Here is a 24,044-nt window from a genome sequence, read left to right as displayed (position 1 = left end):
GGTTAAACCGCCTTGTCCAAAGTATGTTGCTCTTTGGGATGTCTCCATTATCTTACGTTTTCTGGAAGCTTGGCCTCACAACTCTTCCTTGTCTCGTAAGCAAGTTTCAGCAAAGTTGACGATGCTACTTTGTCTGGTATCTTGTAAACGCATTTCAGATGTGCGGGCGTTGGACCTTGCGGGGTGTTCGTTTTCTCCGGAAGGAGTCACTTTTACAATTTCCCGGCGCACCAAATGTAACCTGTCTTCTGTGACACATCCAGCTTTTCCTCAGAATCCACAGTTATGTGTGGTCCAATGCCTGAAGGATTATGAGGTAAGTACTGCTCCTTTTCGACAAGATTTTTCTGGTCAGTTACTGATTGCCTTGCAGGAGCCTTTTAAGCCTGTGGCGCCGGCTACCCTGGCCCGTTGGGTCCGTTAGATTATGTCTGAAGCGGGAATTGATGTCTCCATTTTCGGAGCTCATTCCGCTCGGGGTGCCATGGCCACTAAGGCTTTTACTGTTGGTGTGAGTTTGACGGATATTATGAAGGCCGCTGATTGGTCTTCTGATACTGTGTTTAAAACGTTTTATTTCAAACCCACTGTGGATATTGCTTCTGTTGTGGTGGATCAGCTATGAACAAGCATAATCTGAGCCTCCTGTCCTGCCATAGAATTAAACATTTGCAAACATTTGTGACAAGAATTTTCAATTCTATTAAGGACACGGAGGCGAGGATTATCCCACCCAAATGTATTTTTACTGCATGTACCATGTATATTTCTCATTGCGATGACATTGTGACATGTTTTTCTTGCACTATTTCCCTACCCTTTGTATTTTACCTTCCATGGTACTGGGATGGTGTATTACTGCTCTGGTTTTCTTTTAGGTTCTGACCAGAAGTGAGATCCTTCAGTTCTTGTCCTGGCTTGGTTCCAGCCTTTTCGGATTCAGGATCTGCGGAGTTCTGCCTGCTCCAGTCTCCTGCGCCTTGGTTTCTTGGAATGTCTCCTGATGATCATTTTCCTGTTGCCTCCGGATGTTTCCTCCAGGCTGTTCTTTGGTTCCACGTGAATTGACTTTTACTTGACTTATTATTTTAATGGACAAAGAAAGAGGAAGTCTTGCCCTCTATGGTTCTTTATATAGGGATGTGCTCTCTATGGTTGCCTAAGTGCTCATGGGATTGGTAATTTTTCGTTTCTTTACTGTGTTCCTAATGGCTGCTGTTTGTAGTAAAGAAATCAAGAAAGCATAATCCTCGCCTCCGTGTCCTTAATAGAATTGAAAAGTCTTGTCACGAATTTTGCAAATTTTTAATTCTCTGCTAAAATAGGAAGGCCCCCTCTGCGGACCGGAGAGTAAAGAAACACAGAGAAGGCAAATTTATCACCATTAAAAATAGAGAGAGCTAGTTAAAAAACACACGAACATACGTGGAATAATTAAAAAAACTAACGGTCTCAGGCGTCAACTTTTTTTAAGATGTTGACCCGATATCAGAAAAATATAGAAATATAATAAAGTGCAAGTTGTAGCAGAGTTTTACTCATGCATATGTCCGCTGCGCACCCGGGTTTCCATCTCCATATAAGCCTAATCACCCAGAAGTTAGGAAAAGCTGGACCGTCAACAACAAACATGGCAGCCAGCTGAAGAGCAAAACTAAAGAAGCCCAAAAGAAACTCTCTCCGCTCAAACAGGAAGACACCCACGGCAGACCGGAGAGTAAAGACACATAGAAGGTACATTTCCAACCATTAAAAATAGAGAGATCGAGTTAAAAAAAAACATAAGAACATACGTGGAATAATTAAAAAACTAACGGTCTCATTCGTCAACTTTTGTTAAGATAAGTAAAAAACCATCTCCACTGGAGACTCTACAAATAATGGGATTAGAACACACAGATGAAGACTCTAAGCAGCAAGATCAGTATGTCACTTAAGATGGAGTTGGGGAAAAGTAGAACCTATTTTGAAAACTCCCAGCAACAATTAAAAGGGCATTTAAGCAAAGCCTTTAAAGGGAGACGGACAAAAGAATCAGATTTATTTATTTAACAGTTTTATAAAGTACCAGAAACCAGGGGCATGAGTGTGCTTTACAAGAAACAGCTGTGACACAAGGTCTTGCATGTAATGTAATCCAAGAAAGAGGAGAGACAACATTCTGCCAAGGAAACAGAACAGCGGCATGAGTTGCTCACCGTAAATTAATTTGAGAAGAACCATACAACAACAATGGGAGAAGTAGTAGGGAGATAAGGGGTCAGAGAAGATCAAAGGGGTAAATGAGGAGGGGCAAAGGTGAAAGTTAGAGTGAAGGATAAGAAGAAAAGAGGAACGAGGACCGGTGATGGAGCAAGGATTTGCATATAAGCAACTTGCTGGATAAATCCTCTCCTATAATCATAATAAAGTATTAAAAAATTGTCTGTCATATTAATTTACACAAATTCTGTACACAATGTAGATGCAGGGAAAGCTTATCTATGTGTCTACTAACAAGTAATTAAATTAGACTAAAATGTCTGCTAAAAACGCAGGAAACTAATTGTGCTTTCGTCAAATGCATGATGTCATAACGCTTGGAGGGAAAGATTTGCTTCTGCACACTAACGTGCAAAATGGCCGCTTCAGAACTCACATGCTAAGCATCTGCTTTGCTCAAAACTAAACTGTGTTTTATACTAAGTGCCAATGCATAAAGAATTATTTTAATTAAAAGGGATTAGAGAAGACATAAGTGGTACACAGTGAAACCATTTTATTTGAGTCTAACATCTTGTCTTTTTGACGTCTGTTAATTCGCTATTGGGCCAAAATCGAGAGATGTGGCTTAAACCCACAAGGGTAACGTGCGCAGTCTCAGTAGAATACAACCCTGGAGTTGTGATCCCAGGTGTTGGAACGTGGTCAAGGACGATCTTTCCTCATAGGGAGAAAGTGACAGAACATCCTGAAGACTCAATGAACAAATGTATAAATGTAATACAATGTTTTAATTTAATATGAGAAAACAGGTGGGAGTAAAGCTTGGGAGAAACATATTAAATGGGCGGGTACATAAGACAATACTCTTTCGAAAAGTATTAAATTTAGTATGGTGTGACGATCAGGGGGTGGGGGTCTCCGGGATGGCCCTGAAGTGGTTCGCGTCCTTTTTGGAAGGCCGGACGTTTGAGGTGTGGGAAGGCCACAAGAAGTCAACATCGGTCCCTCTCCAGTGTGGTGTGCCGCAGGGCTCATCATTGAGCCCTACATTATTTAACATTTATATGGCCCCACTGGAGAGTGTGGTGCTGCCACTGGGTATCGAGATCATCAGCTACGCTGATGATACCCAGCTGGTGGTAGGGCTCCCCCAGTCGGCTAACCAACCCGACCGGCTGCACACGTGTTTGGCTAAGATCTTTACTTGGATGTGCAGCTCAGCACTCAAACTTAACGGCTCAAAAACGGAACTGATGATGCTGGGGAACTCCCCTCCCTCCTTGTCACCTAGTAGCTGGCCTAGCTGCTTGGGAGCGGCACCCACCCCCAAACAGGAGATCAAGAGCTTGGGGGTGTGGCTGGAGTAGGACCTTTCTTTTAACACACACGCTTAAAAGACCGCAGGCGTGTGTTTCGGTCTGCTCCGGTCAGCCCGGAAGATCTTACCTCTCCTCCCAGTGGCCTCTAGGAGGTTACTCATCCAGGGGCTCATCATCTCACGGCTGGATTTCAGCAATGCGTTGTTTGTGGGGGCTCCAGAATCTACCTTAAACAAATTGCAGCAAGTGCAAAATGCGGCCGTCAGGCTCCTGACGGACCTTCCCAGGCGTCAATCAGCTCGCCCTGCGCTGAAGGCGCTGCATTGCCTCCCTGTCAGAGAGAGGGTGAAATTCAAATCACTCTGTATGGCCCACAAAATTTTGCAGGGGAAAGGCCCACCTATCCTACGGGATATGGTTCAATCTTACAAGGCCTCCCGTGCCCTTCGCTCAGACCACCAACATCTGCTGCAAGTTGCGAGGGTAAGGAAGGCCAGAACCGGTGGCAGAAGATTCTCCATAAATGTGGCAACATTGTGGAATTCCCTTCCGCTGCACCTGCGCTCGGAAACGAGCACCTTACGTTTTCGCAAACTTTTAAAAACTCATTTGTTCCCTGCCTAACTCTTTTGTCTCTTGCTTTGGCGTATCTCTCTGGATGAGCGCGGGAATGCCCAAGGGTAACCAGGCGCTATATAAAACTCATTAATAATAATAATAATAATCCCCCTTGGCTTGTCCAATCAGAATACACAATTTACACAAGTTTGCAAAATTTGGGGGTGGAACATGCCACCAGATAGTATAATTGGGATAGTTAGCAAATTGAATCAGGTTGATCGCTGCCAGAACGCTGAGAGATAGACATGCTGTCCGATTGTTGATTGATTACCTGAAAGCAGACTTAGAATTTTACGAATAAAATGTAGTAATGGGAGTGCAAAAGAGGACCAAGGAGGCGAGGGACTAGGAACTAGGTGCAGAAGATTGTCGAAGAGGGAACTAGCATCTGAGAGGGATTTCACGCTGGTGTTAAAAATAGAAGAGGGGATCTGTCCTGTTTAATCCTGTCCTGAACCTGTTACCTGGTAATTCGTGGGGTCCAAACTCTTAGCCTGAGGGGTCTGATCTCACACCATCCTAGGTAAATATATAATGTACTGTGTGAATGTGCCTTTTCTCTCTGTCCTCTCTTCCTGAGGTATTCGTCATTAAAATTATAGACTAATTTAGGCAAATAGAATTTTACGTTCTTAGAATGATGGAGTTAACACTGTCATTTGTATTTGATTCACTAAAATATTTTCAGATAAACTTTATGAATTTAAAACTGAGTCTGTGGTTATTCAATGAAATTAAAATAGGTAAATGCTTAATGTAATTAATTACCAACTCTAACTCAACTAATAGATCCATGAGTAAGGAAGGGCTTAGTAAATAAATAAATAGGTTCAAATTCTCTAGGTAAACAGACATATAAAGAAGCCCAAAAATGTAGTCCCTGTAGGGTTTTCATCAACTGGATATTGTAAGTGAGTGTGGTTAATGGGCCCGAATGTGTGTGATTTAGTGATACTTGTCCGTAGGTTGGTGTCCCGCTGGATAAGTTTGCTGGTAGTAGAGGCATGGTTATCATTGATTAGTTTGGTGATTATTGGTTATAGATTTAAGTATTATCAAATTTGTTAGTATATTGTTTAATGTTGTCAGGAAATTCCCGGGCAATGTATAGCGGGTGATGAATGGAAATCACACTGCAGAGAGGTTACTCGTTGATTTTTTGAAATTAGTTGAGAAACAGTGAGAGTAATTGATAGTGAAGAGTTCGCTGTTGAAATTTTGGTGTTATATCACCTAGAAAGGGTAACACTGGAAGAGTAGCTGGTATTTCTGAGCTTGCATGAAGAGTAAACGGATGAGTTTTGCTCGTAGTGATTGAAGAGTAAGCGGAAGGTTTTACTCGTAGTGTTATAAACTAGGTATTAGATTTACAAAATCAACAGAGTAGCGAATGTATCTGTGTTGTCATCTAATGTAAAACCTTTGTAAAAATTTTAAGAAAATAAGTTTTCATATTACCTTGTAAAGGAAGGGTCAGTTGCCGGAGTTGCACTGACGTCACAAAGTGCAGCGCTGGGATTGGACAGCGGGTGTGGGTAAGACGACAGGGAATTCTAAAGGAGGGGTTGGTTGTTACACTGACCTCATCAGGTGCTGCGCTGGGATTGGTCGAGACAGCAGGTGTGTGAATTACGAAAGATTTGTAAAGGAGGGGTCAGTAGTAAGAAGTGGATACTGACGTTACATTAAAAGCTACGCTAACATTAGTTAAATGTTTTGTAAATTTAAACCAGATTGGAGTAAAAGAATAAAAGCGCTAATGAAATTGGAGGACAAAGTGTAAACAAAAGTACGAATGAATTAGAAATTTATGTGGAAATAAGAAATGTATGTGGAAAAATGATCCAACCTTAAAAGGGAATCACCCGGATAGGAGACATCTAGATTTTGTTAGACAAGCATTTATATGAAGGAGAACTTATAATATGTACGGAGAAAAAAGAAAGATTTCATTTATGCAGAAAATAAAGAATTATTTCAAAAAATATAAACCTATTAAAACTGGAGAAGGAATTCTTATTCCACCGTCCTAGACATCAGCTTCATTTATGATGATGGAGAAAGGGTATCACACATGTGTATGGATTGAATACATAAAAGGTGATTGAATATTGGCTTTTCTTAGAACATGGTACATTCAATGACAGAATCCTTTATAATTTAAGAAACAGGATGAATGAACTAGAACCCAGACCTAGATTAATCCAATATGAAGCTGGGCATTTGAACAAGTCAGAATTAGGAGTACTAGGAGACATAGAGGGTTCTATCCCAAGACATTACACACATAAAGCACGAAGATTAGATAAAACAATGGATACAGGCAATAGTTGCAGAAGGATTTTATCCTGTATTAATGTCAGATGAGCAATCAGGAAGCGAGTGTGCAAGAAAAAATAAACATATGACAGGTTGTGGTGAATCTGAAAATGAGTTTATGGAAGATATTGTAACAAAGGATCCTCCGCCATATCAGGAAAGACCCAATAGAAGTATACAAAGTGCTCCAGCTTTAGAAATTGCTCTTGTTCCGCAACTATTACATGATTCATTATATGAGAACATTTTACAGGAAAAGGAAAGGGAAGCTATAAACAATAATACAGAAAATAACACAATTGAGTGTAAATCCAGAGGCATTAACTATACCAGTGACTATAGGACCAGTTGTTCCCTTATATGGGGATAAAAGAATGTGTCCAAATCCACTAGTTATGACTACTTCTGTAAAAGAGCCAAGAAAAGAAAATATAATAATGGAAGATCAAGGAAGTGAATGTGAGTCAGTAATATCATTAATGGACTTACCAATCAGGGAACAAGTAAATGAAACCCCAAAGAGAGTTATCCCAAATGGTTCACGAGAAATACGGATGGAAACTTCCACAGTAACTAGAAGTGCTACCCTAGTATCACCAGAAGAATTAGAAAGATTGGCACAGGGGGTGGATAAAACAGTCACAAAACACACTGTATAAATGAGGGTCTAAGGGTTAGTTTTACGACTCTGAACTGGACACTTGCCCCTACTATCAGACTTACTACAACAAAAGGTATCCAGGAGTCATAACTGAGTGTTTTTACTCTAGACTGACCACCATATGACTTACAGGTTAGATTGTGAATTGAGTGTTGTTCATGTGTGAAAACCATTCAACTACTCATATGCTCAACATGCAACCAAGGTAGGAATTTTTCCCATCAGTTGCCGTTCTGTACCACCACTATCACATCATTTGGGTCCTCCTTACCCAGGAGTTAGTACAAGTGATCAGTCACACTATGTGGAGTGTGAAGACTGTGTGAGTGAGGAGACTGATGTTGTTTGTTTCGCTGGGTGGTATCGGTATGGTGTTGAAATGATAGTTACAACTGAAAGAAAGCAGTGCAGTGAAAAAGAGTAGAAGTGAGTAAAATTAGGTGGAACTGAGTAGAATAAGTACTTTATTAGTTTCTCTCAGACCCCCAAGTCTAAAAACAAGTGAAAAGTGAAGAGTAGATTTAACAAAATATCTACTAGCAAGTGGTCGACATGTTTCTGCATATAAGCGGAAGTTATCCTATGCATTCATCAGGACCTAGATGTTGCTACTGCTTGCATGATTAAGTGATAAAGAACTAAAAGAATAAAAGGGAAACATTTCACCTGGGTGTCAGGTGTTGATTCTCCACCACAATCTAGGAAAGTCATATGGATAAGGAAAAAGAAAAGAGAAAAACAACATTTATCAAAGAATGCACTCCCAAGTTGCGCTATTCCTGTGGTCACGTATAAACAGTTTAGTCGACATGATAACACTCACCCAGTATTTGTGGGGATGGCGCCTCACCTCACCTGGCTGCAGCTCAGGTAAATAAGGAGCACCGCTCTGTTAGCAAAATACAATTATAGAGACACTCAACCGATTCAGTAAAACAAGGCAAGAAATGCTGATTCTTATATTTAAATTTAAAAAGGTAAGTCTATTCGTCAAAAGTCTTTACTAGTGGTACAGGTAAAAGACTAAGTAGGTGAAAGTCTCTCGTTACGAGTATTAAATATGTAAACGCTATATCCCTTGCTACGTATACACACGAGACTCGATAGGGGCGTTTTCTAGTGATATACTCGGGCGTTTAGGCTTAGAAAGCCACGAGATCGTAGCGAGGTATTATCGTTTATGTGGCCGGCATCGCTGCCAGTAAAGACCTCTCACACACTCACCTCTCTGTCGGTGTCTCCCAACGTCCCTCTGGGCTATTCTGGGGAGGCACCGAACGAGAGAAAAGGGCGGGTATATCAATGAAGCTTGACAAACAGGTGTGGTGTTTGCTGGGAATCGTAGTTTCCTTTCAAAAAAGCAGAAGAAAGTCAGTAGTTCTAGATTTATGTTTTGTTGTAAAAGAAAGGAACTCTCTTTCAATAGAGTGTCACAGGTGGTACAAGGATATAGGGATATAATTCCACCCATTTGTTTAGTGCATTTGCTTACGGACAGGATCGGACCAAGTTATAGTGACATCCAAGGTATCGGTTCATTGAGACCCTCCTTGTCACTGTTTAGTTTGTAGACCCATTTCTGTTCGATTCTAAACAGAAACTTGCCTATATCAGGACAGTGGTCCGGTGTGTTAAATCTACTCTTCACTTTTCACTTGTTTTTAGACTTGGGGGTCTGAGAGTAACTAATAAAGTACTTATTCTACTCAGTTCCACCTAATTGTACTCACTTCTACTCTTTTTCACTGCACTGCTTTCTTTCAGTTGTAACTATCATTTCAACACCATACCGATACCACCCAGCGAAACAAACAACATCAGTCTCCTCACTCACACAGTCTTCACACTCCACATAGTGTGACTGATCACTTGTACTAACTCCTGGGTAAGGAGGGCCCAAATGATGTGATAGTGGTGGTACAGAACGGCAACTGATGGGAAAAATTCCTACCTTGGTTGCATGTTGAGCATATGAGTAGTTGAATGGTTTTCACACGTGGATAAAACAGTACCATCACCAACGATTCTGGACATTTATAGATTAAAAATAGAATTAGGAACAAATAATAGCTAGTAATGAGGGAATAGACAGGTGAAATACATAGAGTGAGGAATAGTTATTATTTATATGCCGAAGCATAACAAGAAATTTAAAAATATTTTATGAGAAATTAGCAGAACTTGCCTCCAAAATGGAAATTGACATAGGAAGTCCAAAGTATTGCAAAACCCCTACAGAGCAGAGTTCACTGACGATTTAGAAACTATAAATATGTTAGGAAGGAAATTGCAGATCAAAGAACTGATGACTATTTTACAGAAATGGGGAGAATTAGACAGGTGGAAGGCAAGGTGAACTAAAAAGAAGGAGGAAGCTCAAGCAAATAAAGCCGCAATCAGATTATGTATTAAGAGAAACTAAAAAGGCAGAAAGATTGCTTCCTAAGAGAGAAGTACCCAGAGGGGGATATGTACATGTTCCATGGACAAGGCAGGATATTTTATCAGTTACAAACGATTTCCCAAAGTTGAGACAAGTCGAAAGCTTTGTAAAGGTTTTGAAGGCTTTACTAAAGGATCTGGATGGTTTGTTTGACATAGTGGTACCTGTTGGTTTATGGACAGAATGTAAAATTACAGTAGATATTGGCCTAGTGAAGAATATCCAAGAGATGAGAAAACAGGTGCACCATCAGAAGAGGTAATGAAGAAATATAATCAAGTAATTACATTTTTTTTTTATTCAAATAATTTTTATTGAAAACACAAATACAAAGGAACAAAATACAAACATAAAATTAAAGGAAGATAAGAAAGGAAAGGAAATGAAAATAGCAATAATAATAATAATAATAATAATAGGGCCAAGTCCAACAATACATACATGAAAATCCTTGCATACATGCTAAAGTGCTCAAGTGCCTAACAAGTGTAGCCAATGTTTACATGAGGACCACAGGATATGAAAACAGCAGAGGACATATTTATAAACCATGGAATATGGTAACATTTATATATACCATATGTAATATTTATACATATAGCAATATAGTATCATACATGAAATTAGATAATCTTAACATCCATACCTTTATAGCAATGGTGATATATTGTTGTTACAAATATAATCACAATAGGTGGAGTTCACGGAGGGTCAAATGAGAATGATGAGGCGTCAAGGGATTTCCATAGTTTCCGATGAGTCTTACAGCCACGGAGAAGTGTGAAGCGCTGAATTGTCCCCGCCTCTTAGGAAGGAAAGTCATTGTTGCCAAACTCTAAAATATACATCTTTGGCATTTTTCCATTTGCATACTATAACTTTACAGGCTAAGGTTAGCATGAGATCCATCAAGTGGTGATCATTAATATTGACCAGTGCTGGATCTAGGATGCCTAACAAGATATAGGAGAATTCCCTGGGAGGATCGATGTTGAAAATGTGACCTATACACTTGTAAATTTTATCCCAATATAGCTGTAAGGTAGGGCAGGTGAAGAGCATGTAGGCGAGGTCTCCGATTGCAGAGTTACAGTTACAGCATGTCGGGCTTTCGATTAGGCGAAGTTTAAAAAGATTTTCCAGGGTCCAGTATGACCTATTGAGTAACATATACTTAGTCTGTGATAAAGTAGGGGATATTTTATTCGAGAAAGCTGTGCTATATATTCTGTCCCATTCAAATGAGATATTAGTGGAGTTGGGTTCAGATTCCCATTTGGCCACACTTCGTTTGTGAATCTCCTGCGCGTTAGGTAATAGAAGTTTGTAAATTCTGGCGACGGTGTGACCTGCTTTCGGTATTAGTGACAATCGCGGAACTAATGATGGTTCTCAGGTTTAAAAGAGCGTGTCGAATGGAGAGCCTTCAGTTTTAAGAAGTCATAAAAATCCATGGAGGTTAAATTGTGTTGGCTCTGAAGGGTTGAGAAAGGCAACGACAGGGGCCCTCCAAAGAGGTCTTTTACTAGGTTCATTCCTTTTTGAGACCACTGTTCCCAGAAGAGCATACTACCATTAATCCTTAGAGAAGGATTTCGCCATAAAGAGTTAATGTTAGACTTATTAACTTTTAGTTTATAGAGGTGGTCTACTCATAGAAGGGCTCTCTTAGTATTAAGGAGAATGTACTGTGACTGAGGAAGGAGGGAGAGGTCCATGGTGAGGAGGGCAGATAGAGGCATTTTATTGATGAGTGACTTTTCTATATCGAGCCAGATTGGAATATCCGGGTGTACGGTCAACCAATTGGCTCCTTGTTTACATAGGAACGCTGTTTGATAATTCCTAAAGTTAGGAAGACCCAGACCGCCTTTATCATTAGATAGCTGAAGCTTATTCATTGATATTCTGGGTTTCTTACCCTGCCATAAGAACATGTTGAAGAGCTTCTATACCTTGTTCAGGAAATCAGCTGATAAAGTCATTGGCAGCATGCTAGATAGATAATTAACCAAAGGAGTCACCATCATCAAGTCTCGGCCCTACCCCACCATGAGAGATATTTAGGGGACCACCCTTCCAACAATGTGGAAATCTTTTTGTTGAGTAAAGTTGCATTAGTGTAAAGGGTAGAGATCAGATCTTTGCCAAAGTCTAGGCCCAGGTATTTTAAACATTTTGGTTGCCATGTAAGGCTGGAGTCTCCCATAATCTCTTTGCCACTGCGGTTATTTAGACGTTTTACTTCAGTCTTATCTTTGTTTAGTTTATATCCGGACACCCTAGAAAAGTCATCTATTGAGGACTTGAGATCAGGGATAGCCTTTTCAGCTTCTTCGGATACCACCAAGACGTCATCGGCATAAGCGGTAATTTTGACCGTGTAATCGCTAATGTGGACCCCTGAGATACAATCATTATTGCTAATGTGATATAAGAAGGGTCCAATGGCCAGCAAAAATAGTGAGGGAGAGAGGGGGCAGCCCTGTCTAGTTCCCTGCTCTAATTGGATGGAGGAAGAGATCGAGCCACCTGCCGGGACTCTAGCCGTGGGGCTAAAGTATAGGGACATTACCATCCATGTAACATTTTCTCCTAGCCTAAATTTAGACAGTGTCGCTTCCAGATATGTCCAGTCAACTTTGTCGAACGCCTTTTCGGCATTGAGCATGATGGCCACTGTAGGCGAGCTAGTGAGTTTAGCCCTTTCCAATACGTGGGCTAAGACCCTGGTGTTATCGCTGGACAGTCTATTCTTTAAAAAGCCAACCTGTGAGGGGTGAATAAGTTTAGGCAAAACTTTTTGTAAGCGATTGGCCAGAATCATTGCAAGCAGTTTACAATCTAGGTTAATGAGGGATATCGGCCTGTAATTTTTGGGGATCGTCATATCTTTCCCATCTGTAGGTAGCACAGCTATGATGGCTTCAGCAAGTGTTCCGGTGACTTTGCCTGCGTTACTAAATTTGCGGAACAGGTGTAAAAGTGATTGAGCTAAAAGCGAGGGGAAACACTTATAAAATTTGGCACCAAACCCATTAGGTCCTGTGGCCTTTCCACATTTAAGCGATTTAATTGATTTCTCAATTTCTGAGGCAGTAATAGGGCTGTTGAGTTCTAACTGTTCTGGATCTGAAAGGGCTGGGAGGTCACATTCCTTTAGATAATCCTGAATTTTGGTGTTATCTACGTCTTTGTTTTTAGAGTATAAGGCACTATAAAAATCTTTGAAAATGTCAGCAATTTTGTCTGGGTCAGAATGGACTGAACCTTTATCATCTTTTATGCTATTAATTGTGTTTTTCTGTACCTTACACTTTAAATAAGCAGCTAGGCTTTTAACTGCCTTATTTGATTCACAGAACTTGAATTTCTTTTGCCTGTTAATCCATATTCCAGCCCTATTGCTTATTATTTTATTATACTCATATTTTTGTTCACTAATTCATTCATGGTTGTTGCATCTCTAGATGCTATGTGTATACTTTCTAGGGTAGAGATCTCCTTTTCTAAATCGTCAAGGGCCTTGTTGAGATCCCTATTCATGGCAGATCTGATTTTAATAATCTCACCCCTAATAGTGCTTTTCAAAGCCTTCCAGCGAGTGAGGTCTGACGTGTCAGTTCTTTTATTGTTCACAAGGTAACTCTGAATTGCATTTTCTATGGTTTTCCTGTGTTGTTCCTTATCTAACACTTCGTTATTAAGTCTCCATAGGGAGTGTCGGGGAGTCGGTTTTACCTTAGATATAGAGAGGGAGATACATGAGTGGTCTGATACCACCCTGGGTTCTATTGACGTCTCCATGATTCTAGCAGTGGCATTACTTGTAATAAATAAGTAATCAATAAGTGTGTAGGAATTGTGAGGTGCTGAGTAAAATGAATATTCCCTGCCTGTGGGGTTTTAGAGTCTCCAAGAATCCAGCAGATTGAAACGGGAGCAGAGGTTAGTTAAGGCTTTATGGGAGTTGTTACTGCGATAAGCACATCGTGAGTCCCTGTCCAGAGGTGGATCCAGAGGCAGATTAAAATCTCCTGCTAATATATGCATAGCCGAATCTGGGATAGTTTCGATCTGTTTAGATAGTTCAATCCAGAAATCTAATTCGATAGTGTTAGGTGTGTAGACATTGGTGATAAAGAACTCTGTGTTGTCTTTAATCAGTTTAGTCGTGATCCACCTCCCTTTAGTATCAGCAGTGTATGCTCCGATTTCAATGTTTGATTTTTTCGCTATTAAGTTGAGAACACCGTTTTTCTTACCCAACGCCTCAGAACCAACAACTTCGTTGTAAAATCTATTTTTAAGTGTGTTGAATTGTTTAGCATCAATCTTAGTTTCTTGTAATAAGACAACTTCCCCTTTCTGTCTCTGGAGATAGTCCAGAATTTTCCTCTGTTTCACCGGATGGTTAAGGCCTTTAACGTTAAGCAGAAGTATTTTCAGGTTATCCCATATGGAAGTCCCTGAGGGGCATTTGGGAGTGGTGAGTGACATCATAAGTATGTCGTAAATATGATCCAACTAAACCAATACCACTGCTGTTCGTGTGGCCTAGGAACCTCTGTCCCTCGTGATTTGACAATGTGTACGGATTGTATGGACAAAAGGTGGATATATAACAGTGAGTTTCCAACTGTACACTCAGTGAGAATATTAATTGAGATTCTCCCGCAACTACCGGACCAAGCAGGGCAAACAAGCTGTAACTGGTGTGTGTTGGAAGTGAACTTGTACAAGAATAGTGGGGAATCAGCATAGTAGGACTCTAAAAATGAGTCGGAAAGCTTCTTTTCATTCTCGCAAAGAGTCACATAACCTGAAATCAGCATGTTTGAAATAGTCCTACACACTTGAGTCTAATGACCAAAATATACGTCATAGTAGAATTGGAAGCTGGCACTTGAGCAAGAAAAACAATAACAAACAGAAAAAAGAAAACAAAATATACTAGCAATACAGAAAAATCTCCGATTTGAAGTCAAACCCAATACACTCCCTTCCCTCCCTCCAATCCCTCCCACCCCACCCTGAAAGAAACTAGTAGTCATGGTGACAAGGAGAAAATAGCTTCCCTCCCATGGCAAATAACAAGATCGTGTTAGGCTAATGAAATCAAACCCTGTTTCAAAAACAGCAAACGCTAACTACATAACTGGAGTTAACTGAATGTAAAGCAGTTATTGAAAAGGACTAGAGGCGGAACAGGAGGACCCTAATGTGTTTCCGCCATCATTATGACTCCTGTGACTGAAAACTGTGGGTTTTAACAAGAACATTCACAGGAGTAAGGCAAGTGAACTTTGGTAAGGCTATAGACGAAACCAAGAAGCTTAGAGAGAGCTAACAGTGAACTAGTGTTGGGTCGCTGTCCACTTATGAGTGGAAAGCCAGTAATTAGTACTTTCTCCATCAATAGATTAAACTAAAACACAGATACTTAAGTAAAACCGACGTGAACGTTGAATGCAAATAAGTGGAGTCAAAACTTTTACAAATAAAGATCGTACTTGAAACCCTACCAAGTTGGTTCAGGCAAAAGTAATATTGCTACAACAGATCAGAATCATGAACACATTACAGAGTAGTTGACCCCCAACCATGTATTAAGGTAATTAGAGAGATTCTCAGGTGCCTGTATTTGAAGGACTCGGTGTTGTTGTGTCCATTTTAAGTTCTTACGGACCATCAAGGAATCTTTTGAGTCTTTGGGGATCCGTGAAGACCTGGGGAACCCCTTGGATGACCACACAGAACCTTGTTGGGCCTGCAAAACCGAATTGGTAGTTTAAGTAGCGTAACCTGGGTCGAAGAGCGAGAAGACCTTTTCTGGTGTCTACCGTCTCTTTACTGTAGTCCTGGGAGATAAAGATTTTGTTGGATTTCCACAGGATATGGTTGTTTTTGCGCATGAAAGCCAAGATCTGCTCAACATGTTGATAGTGCAGAGGCTTGCAGGCGATTGGTCTTGGACCTTTTTGGTTTGGTGTAATTCTGGAGGGAACCCTATGAGCCCGGTCAATTTCAAGCGGATTGTGGAAGGACAGGTTAGTTGCTTGTGAGAACCAGGATTCCAAGAAGGAGATGCATGAACTAGAAGTATCCTCTGAACCCTCCGGAATTCTCAAAATACGCAGGTTCCCTCTTCGATTTCTGTCTTCAAGCTCAGATAATCTCCTAGTCAGGAAGTCTGTTGTGGTTTTTGAGGGATTTGCAAACTTTCAACTCTGTGTCTTCCAGATGATTTATCCTGTTCTCTGTTTCAGATAGCCTGGCATTGGTGTCCCTGATGTCCTGTCTGATAGCCGAAATTTCCTCCTTCATTGATTTAGCCCGGTCATGGACCTCTGCTAACTTGCTCAGTATTGAATCCATGGTAGCATTAATGTCTCTTTTGCCTTTGGTGGGTGAATCAGGATTCGGCGGATCGGCCTTAAGTCTCTTGAGGTTTTTTGCTTCTTTTTCACCTATGTTGTACAAATTGTAAGTAACAAGCTGTGGTTGCAAGCAGTAGGTTTTAGGTCGAATCTGTTTGCCGCTGGGAACTGGCGATGGTGGTGTGCAGGTAAGAAATTGCAGCAAGGTCTTAGGGTTAAGAAGCTTAAAGGTAGTGGATTACTAGGAGATTATTGCGCAAATAGACCTTAGTGCTAGTTAACTGGTAGACTGATGATGAAGGTGTATCCGGCTTGTTAAGCTTTTCCCACACCAGCGACCATTTTAGAGTCAGGCAAAGATAAAGTTAGAAATAGATATCTTTAGGCGGCAGCCATTTTAAAGTCAGGCAACATGAGGTTAAGACAATCAGATAAAGCACCTTTTAGTCAACAATAACTGCACGCTGGCACACGGACCCCAGCTTAGCTTAGCTGATTCATATATGTTTGGCAGTTAGAGAGCACCAGAGATCAGAGAAGAACAGCTATCAGGTGTTATGTGTATCACTCCCTTTGCCTTTCCAACAGATGCAGCAATGGGGTATTAGTATACAGTGACTTACATGTTGCCTAGTATATTGCCTTATATTGATCAGGTTAGTAGTGACCCCAAAAGTGTTGGTATGCCGCTGATTGAAAGCCGGGTTTGATGTTACTTGCCACAAAGTTCATAGGTCGCATGCTACTCCACCATTACAGAGTGTGTACCCCAGGAGCATCACGGTAGATGTTGTTTTCTCAAAGCGGGTGCGCTTGACAAAGTTCCGAAGTGTGATGCATGGTTGCAGGCCAACTCTGGACACCGGTGTTTCTGGATTTTTGTCCTTCATCAGCAGAGTGTAGGATGAGTGTCAGGGGTTGCTGTGCAGGCTGCCAAAGTGTTATCAGGTATGGTACCTCTCCAGGCCCGTAGGGCGTTAACCTGAGCTCGTCAGCTCGAAGGCTCAAGGGAGCCGTAGTTACATACAAAGTTCATAGGTCGCACGCTACTCCACCATTACAGCAAATGTGTACCACCACGGAGCATCACGGTAGATGTTGTTTTCTCAAAGCGGGTGCGCTTGACAAAGTTCCGAAGTGTGATGCATGGTTGCAGGCCAACTCTGGACACCGGTGTTTCTGGATTTTTGTCCTTCATCAGCAGAGTGTAGGATGAGTGTCAGGGGTTGCTGTGCAGGCTGCCAAAGTGTTATCAGGTATGGTACCTCTCCAGGCGCGTAGGGCGTTAACCTGAGCTCGTCAGCTCGAAGGCTCAAGGGAGCCGTAGTTATGTACAAAGTTCATAGGTCGCACGCTACTCCACCATTACAGCGTGTGTACCCCAGGAGCATCACGGTAGATGTTGTTTTCTCAAAGCGGGTGTGCTTGACAAAGTTCCGAAGTGTGATGCATGGTTGCAGGCCAACTCTGGACACCGGTGTTTCTGGATTTTTGTCCTTCATCAGCAGAGTGTAGGATGAGTGTCAGGGGTTGCTGTGCAGGCTGCCAAAGTGTTATCAGGTATGGTACCTCTCCAGGCACGTAGGGCGTTAACCTGAGCTTGTCAGCTCGAAGGCTCAAGGGAGCCGTAGTTACGTACAAAGTTCATAGGTCTCACGCTACTCCACCATTACAGCGTGTGTACCCCAGGAGCATCACGGTAGATGTTGTTTTCTCAAAGCGGGTGCGCTTGACAAAGTTCCGAAGTGTGATGCATCGTTGCAGGCCAACTCTGGACACCGGTGTTTCTGGATTTTTGTCCTTCATCAGCAGAGTGTAGGATGAGTGTCAGGGGTTGCTGTGCAGGCTGCCAAAGTGTTATCAGGTATGGTACCTCTCCAGGCGCGTAGGGCGTTAACCTGGGCTCGTCAGCTCGAAGGCTCAAGGGTGCCGTAGTTACGTACAAAGTTCATAGGTCGCACGCTACTCCACCATTACAACGTGTGTACCCCAGGAGCATCACGGTAGATGTTGTTTTCTCAAAGCGGGTGCCCTTGACAAAGTTCCGAAGTGTGATGCATGGTTGCAGGCCAACTCTGGACACCGGTGTTTCTGGATTTTTGTCCTTCATCAGCAGAGTGTAGGATGAGTGTCAGGGGTTGCTGTGCAGGCTGCCAAAGTGTTATCAGGTATGGTACCTCTCCAGGCGCGTAGGGCGTTAACCTGAGCTCGTCAGCTCGAAGGCTCAAGGGAGCCGTAGTTACGTGCAAAGTTCATAGGTCTGCGGGTCTCCTACTACGCGCCGAATGCGCTGAGTGTGTCCGCCATTTTACATGCAAGGGCGCGTAACATACTAGCCATCCGATTCAGAAAAGAAGGTGATCTGAAATTCAACACCGGATTGTGGCTCCTTATAACGTGGATCTGCTGGTCATTTCGACGGACCGATCACAGGTCACATTCCGCCTCACTGCAACCACCCATCAGCTGCGGCGGGCTCACCAGCATCGTCTCGCGCTCGCGTAGGCTTCGACGTGGGCGGAGTGAATGGAGCACAGGCCGAGTTGTATCCCGGGCCAATCTCCGTATGAAGCAGCTGAGCAGGGATCTTCAAAATGGGGTCGGAGACGGACCCCGCATTCCGACGACGATTAATGATGAAAAGAGCGTCCCTGACTCAGGATCGTGCACACAGAAGCGAAGAAAATCAGCGCCATGGAAGGAGGTGAAAGCCCACGCCGCCATCTTCGCCGACGTCCAATCCATTTTTGAAAGGGAAAATACCTCCAAAAGAAACTGATTGGGTAAAAATAGATAAAACAACACAGGAAATAAATGAGACTGTCCATGCATCTTATGAGTGTTTACTGCAAGTGTTTAAACAGTAGAGTGGATTTGAAAACATGGGTGATAAGAGTGTGGGGCATTTTGTATATCGATTTGTATCTGGACTAAGACCAGAAATTTGTCAAATGATTCAGAAACACATGTTGTACTGGCAAATTAAGCCTATAGATGAGGTTTTGAAATACGCCAAATATTGTGGAGATAAGGTAGACAATAAATGGAAAAAGTTAGAAAAAAAGTGATGTGGGCACAAGTAAAACTGGCAGAACAACAGGAATTAAAAATAAATAATGAACAAAATAAAAGATCAGGGCAGCATGAAAATAATGAGGGAAAACCAAGAGGAAAAATGAGTAGAGAAGCGAAGAAAAAATGTCCTTGTCATGGGTGCGGAAAATTGGGTCATTGGAAAAACAAGTGTAAAAATATACAAAACAATAATGGCCCAAATCAAAGTTTAAATCCACAGACGCAGAATGAGGTGATTTTGAGTAAACCGCAGCTGGTTGTAAATCCACAGAATCAGTTACCACCTGCCCCTATGCCAAATTTTGTGAACAGAGCAAAGTAAAGTGAGGACGCTGGATTTCAAGGTAAAAGTGGTAAGTCAAATTCTGTAACTTCTGAATTTCTTTTGCAGAATAGCAGTTCATCGGAAGAGGAATTATGACTGTGCCTGAATAGGGAGGAAGAAGAATGCGTACTTGGTGCATCCTTACCGGCAGATCAGTCAGATCCATACATTGATGGGAAAATAGAAGGGAAAGATATTACCTTTTTACTGGACACTGGTGCTACCCGGTGTACTGTGAGAACACCAGACATTCCAAACCCGCCCCTCTCAGGAGAAGCCATCCAAGTAGTTGGAGTTACCAACAGACCGATCAGAACCCCAGTTACTGAACCAATAGAAGTGTGTAAAGGGAATTTCAAAGAAATGCATAAGTTTATGGTTTGTGATTCTAGTCCTGTAAACTTGTTAGGTAGGGATTTACTTTGCAAAATGAACTGCACCATATATTATACACCGGATGGTGTGACAATCCAGATCCCTGATGAAGATAGTATTTATAAGTTGATGTTACCAAAATAAGGAACAAAGGTAGATGAAATGTATTCTATGATGACAAAAGATGACCTACCAGAAGAGCTAAAATCAACAGTAAATCTAAAAGTATGGAATTTTACTGAATAAGAAGTAGGACTAATGGCAGGTGTGGACAGTGAAAGTGACTGTAAAGGAAGGTGCTACTTCCCCAAATACAAGACAATATAGAATGAGTCCATCAGGTATCATAGCAGAAATAGATTGAAAGATTCAACAAGGCATTTTGAATGAAATAGGGCCAGATGTATCAAGGCTTTTGCGACTCGCAAACGGCCTTTTAGCATTTTTTCATATGTATGAAAAAATCGCAATTTAAGGAATCGCAATAATTTGCGATTCCTTATTTTGCCATAGCATTTAAGGAATCGCAAATTTTGCGATTCCTTAAATGATATGTATGAATCATTTTGAAATTGCGATTTTGTGTTAAGAAATCGCAAATTACCACCAACTTGTAGTTGGTGGTAATTTGCGATTTCTTTTAAAAATACCCTATTTGGCATTTGTGAGGGTGGCATGTGACACACATACATACCCATAGGCATGTATGTGTGCCACATGCACACACATGTAAATTTCAGGGGTGCAGCAGGGTGTCTTTGAGACACCCCTGCACCCTTGAAATAATTCTCAAATTGCGATTAGCAAATTGCAGATTCGCAATTTGAGAATTATTGTACTATCATTCAGGAATGCAATGGAAATTAATCTTTATTTGCGAATTCGCAAAATGCGAATTCGCAAATAAAGAAAAATAAGGAATCTCTAAAAAATAGCAATTTTGTACATACATTCCATTTTGCGAATTCTAAATAGCGATTCGCAGAAAATCGCTATTTAGGATTCGCAAAACGGAATCTTGATACATCTGGCCCATAATGAGCAGCCCTTATAATTCACCCATAATTGGCATTAAGAAACCTAATGGAAAATATAGGATAGTACAAGACCTTAGAAAAATAAACAAAATAGTTGTACCTTGTTGTCCTATAGTGCCAAATCCTGCATTGCATCTATATCAGATACCATGGAACGCAGGACGGTTCACAGTAATCGATTTATGTCATGCATTTTTCTCTATCCCATTACATTCAGATAGTCAATACCTTTTTAGGTTGAGCCTGTAACAGCCCGCATGCGCTGTCCTGGCAAAGACTTCATGTAGGGGGTTTCAAAACTAACCTGAGAATCGCACACACTCGTGCGTGTGCTTTTTGTTTTGGCCCACGCTATTGGCCTTTGCGTGCGTCTTTTCACCAAAGACAGCACGCAATTGGCCAAAGGCGGGCGCATTGCTCCACTCAAGGCCTATTGGTGTCGGTTACACGCAGGCCCGACATCTGTTTGAAATTATCGTTTCTTAAGACGTCTGTGGTAGTTTTGAAAGTCCGTGGTGGTTTACCCGCGCAGACTGCGGCTGTAATTTGGCACGTGCTGTGACCTGCAGATGCGGTAAAAGTGGGCTGTAAATAATTCCGATATTGCATACGTCTGCATTCCACACCTTGTTGTTATTGATATGGTGCCTAATGCTACGCATTTAGTCTGTTTGCAACTTCTACGAGAGCAGAGACTTGGGAAAATAAGTACGTTTGTGCCCAGGCAGGTCTCTTGATGTGGCAGGCAGTAAATCCTGTGGAGATTTTATTTTTGTGGACATACTTTAGCAGTGCTGTGCCCATTTAATGCGTGCTGCGCTGATTTTAATTTCATTCTTTTGTCTCTTCCCCGCTCCTCCACCAATTCTCTGCTCTTCCTCCCTCCCCCCTCCCTGACAATCATTCTCATGCTCCAGATAGGTCAGGGTTTTAAACAAACCGCAGAAGTATGGTTTGGCAAGCAGAAGCCTGGCAGAGCTGCTGCAAAAAGCATGCAAACAGCTGAAGGTGTGTATCTTTTAAATTACGCCACAATGGACAATGCAGTCACACTATTCCTTCTGTTGTGAGATGGACGCGCCCTCATGTGTAGTTCTTTGCTTCAACTGGCCATCGACTTTCAACTTAGCCTTCTTCCATATTTCCAACTAGTTCATAGTGTCGTTCCTAGGATATTCTAGTCAAGTATTCGTGAGTTCTCTGGAAGGAGGTACAGTGTCAGGATCATACACACATCTAACAGGGAGCACACATTGTATACAGTGTTGCTATTTTTACCAAACGTGTTACGCCGCTTTACACACCTATTACCATGCCAACTATTTTGGCAAGCATATTCTCTTGTGTTTACACTTATAATGTGTGGTGTTCCACACAGCTCTTAAATTGTATTGCTCTGCAACTACACAATATTACTGCACCTTTGTTGTGGCTAAAAACACACGGTAGACAAAGTAATGTTTAAGACTTTAATCCAAAAGAAAAGCCCACAAGCAATGCACAGAGATATACAACAGAGGAGACTTCAATATCGCTTATCAGATAACAATATTCACATGTGTTCACATATTCCTCAAAATGCACATCACTGATAATACTTCCTCAACAATTTTTGAGTGGTTGATATGCCAGGGTGCAACTATCTGGTATATCAATCAATGTACTTTTCAAACATTCTGGAGAGGAAATCAAATCTTGTCTGGTAATCATGCAGCTCTCAAATTATTCTGCATTTACAAAATGCTGGTTGCTTTCGGACATGGAATATTCTTTTCAATTATAAATATGAAATCCAGGTATCCTCAGGTTAGCCTGTCTGTGGAATTTCAATATCTAACCTTATGGTAATTGCACTGTTCATTTTTTGTGTGGGAAGCATAGATATTTGGGACAGTAACAGAATGATAAGTTAGTTGTTATGGTCATCGGATGTTATCATTCCTTATAACATTGTTCTTTTATGTTACTTTAAGATAGTGCTTTGTATAGTGTATGGTGATTTTACACTTGTTTTTAGTATTCAGCTTACACTGGGAGACTGCATACTAGGCCTGGGCGTAGTGCGCGTAGTCGCGCTACGCGAAGCTTCGCAAAGATGCTCTTGCAATACGCAAGCTACCGTTAGCTTCGCGAGCGCGCGTAGCAGCATTTTTCTTTTTCGGGAGGGCGTTGTGTGTGTTTGGGGTGCTGTTTGCATGCTCGGGGGATAGTAGCTCGCGTACTGACTCATGTGGTAGCTTTGGGCACGGCCATCTTGTTTTTTCAATTGTCCCGCCCACTCGCGATGCCTTATTTCCTGTTCCGGGTCGCATATAGCATGTTTGCGCTGCACATGTCATGTTCGTGAACGCTATTTACTTGTTCGCGACGACTAGTGTGTGCTCGCGAGAAATATCAAGCGAACTTACCCAGGCGGTCGCAATGGGCGCGGCCATCTTTTTTTTTTACTCTGTGCTATGGTTCTGGGCCTAGTTTTCTATCCATACTTTATCTTTGTAATCCTTAGTTTTTGACACTGTTTTTCTGACATTTTTTTACTTATCATCTCTCTCTCTCTCTGTCCCTAAGTTTATATTTTGCATTTATTTCTACTTTTACGATGTTTTTTAAACTTTTCTACTGTTTTATTTTACTTCTTTCTTTAAACTCCTACTTCTTCCCCCTTATTTTATTTCTTCCTTCTGTTCTAACTTTTCTTTTCGGCCTCCATCCCAGAACCATGGCCAAGGGGAGCAGTACCGGCTCCAAGGACAAGGCGCCTGCGCCCTAGAGCCGGCTGCCTTGCGGCAGAAAGCGTCATGCAGGGGTGCAGGCCCGGCAGCTTTTTTGAGAGGCGGAGGTGGCCGCCCTTGTTTTTTTCATCCCGCGCCAACACCCCTTGACCTTGGCAGCAGGCGGCGGGCCAGGCTCCAGGTACCCCAAACCAGGAGGGTCACTGCCGGTAGGCGAAGGTGCGCCAGGCAGTGTTTCGCTGCTCAGGGATCCAGCGCACCCACAACCAGCTGGCCCACCAGTGGTCCGACATCCTGGACCGTGAGCAGGACCGGTTGTATAGTAGTATAAGTATTGTGTATAATTTTTTGACACATTTTTTGACTGGTGCTTATATTGCAGGTAAATTACGTTTCAAAATCTTCTGTGATTGTAGGACACAGGTGCTCAGCGCTACTCTTGTTTGTTTGCAACTTTGCTCTAGCTTGGGCTGATTAATGTAATAGTTTACTTTAGAGAACTGAAGTTATTTAATTCTATTGCTAGAGAGAGTCTAGTCCTTCCACTGTCCC

Source organism: Lissotriton vulgaris, chromosome 5 (genome assembly GCF_964263255.1).
Source record: "Lissotriton vulgaris chromosome 5, aLisVul1.2, whole genome shotgun sequence".
Taxonomy (NCBI): Eukaryota; Metazoa; Chordata; class Amphibia; order Caudata; family Salamandridae; genus Lissotriton; species Lissotriton vulgaris.
This window is presented reverse-complemented; position numbering follows the sequence as displayed.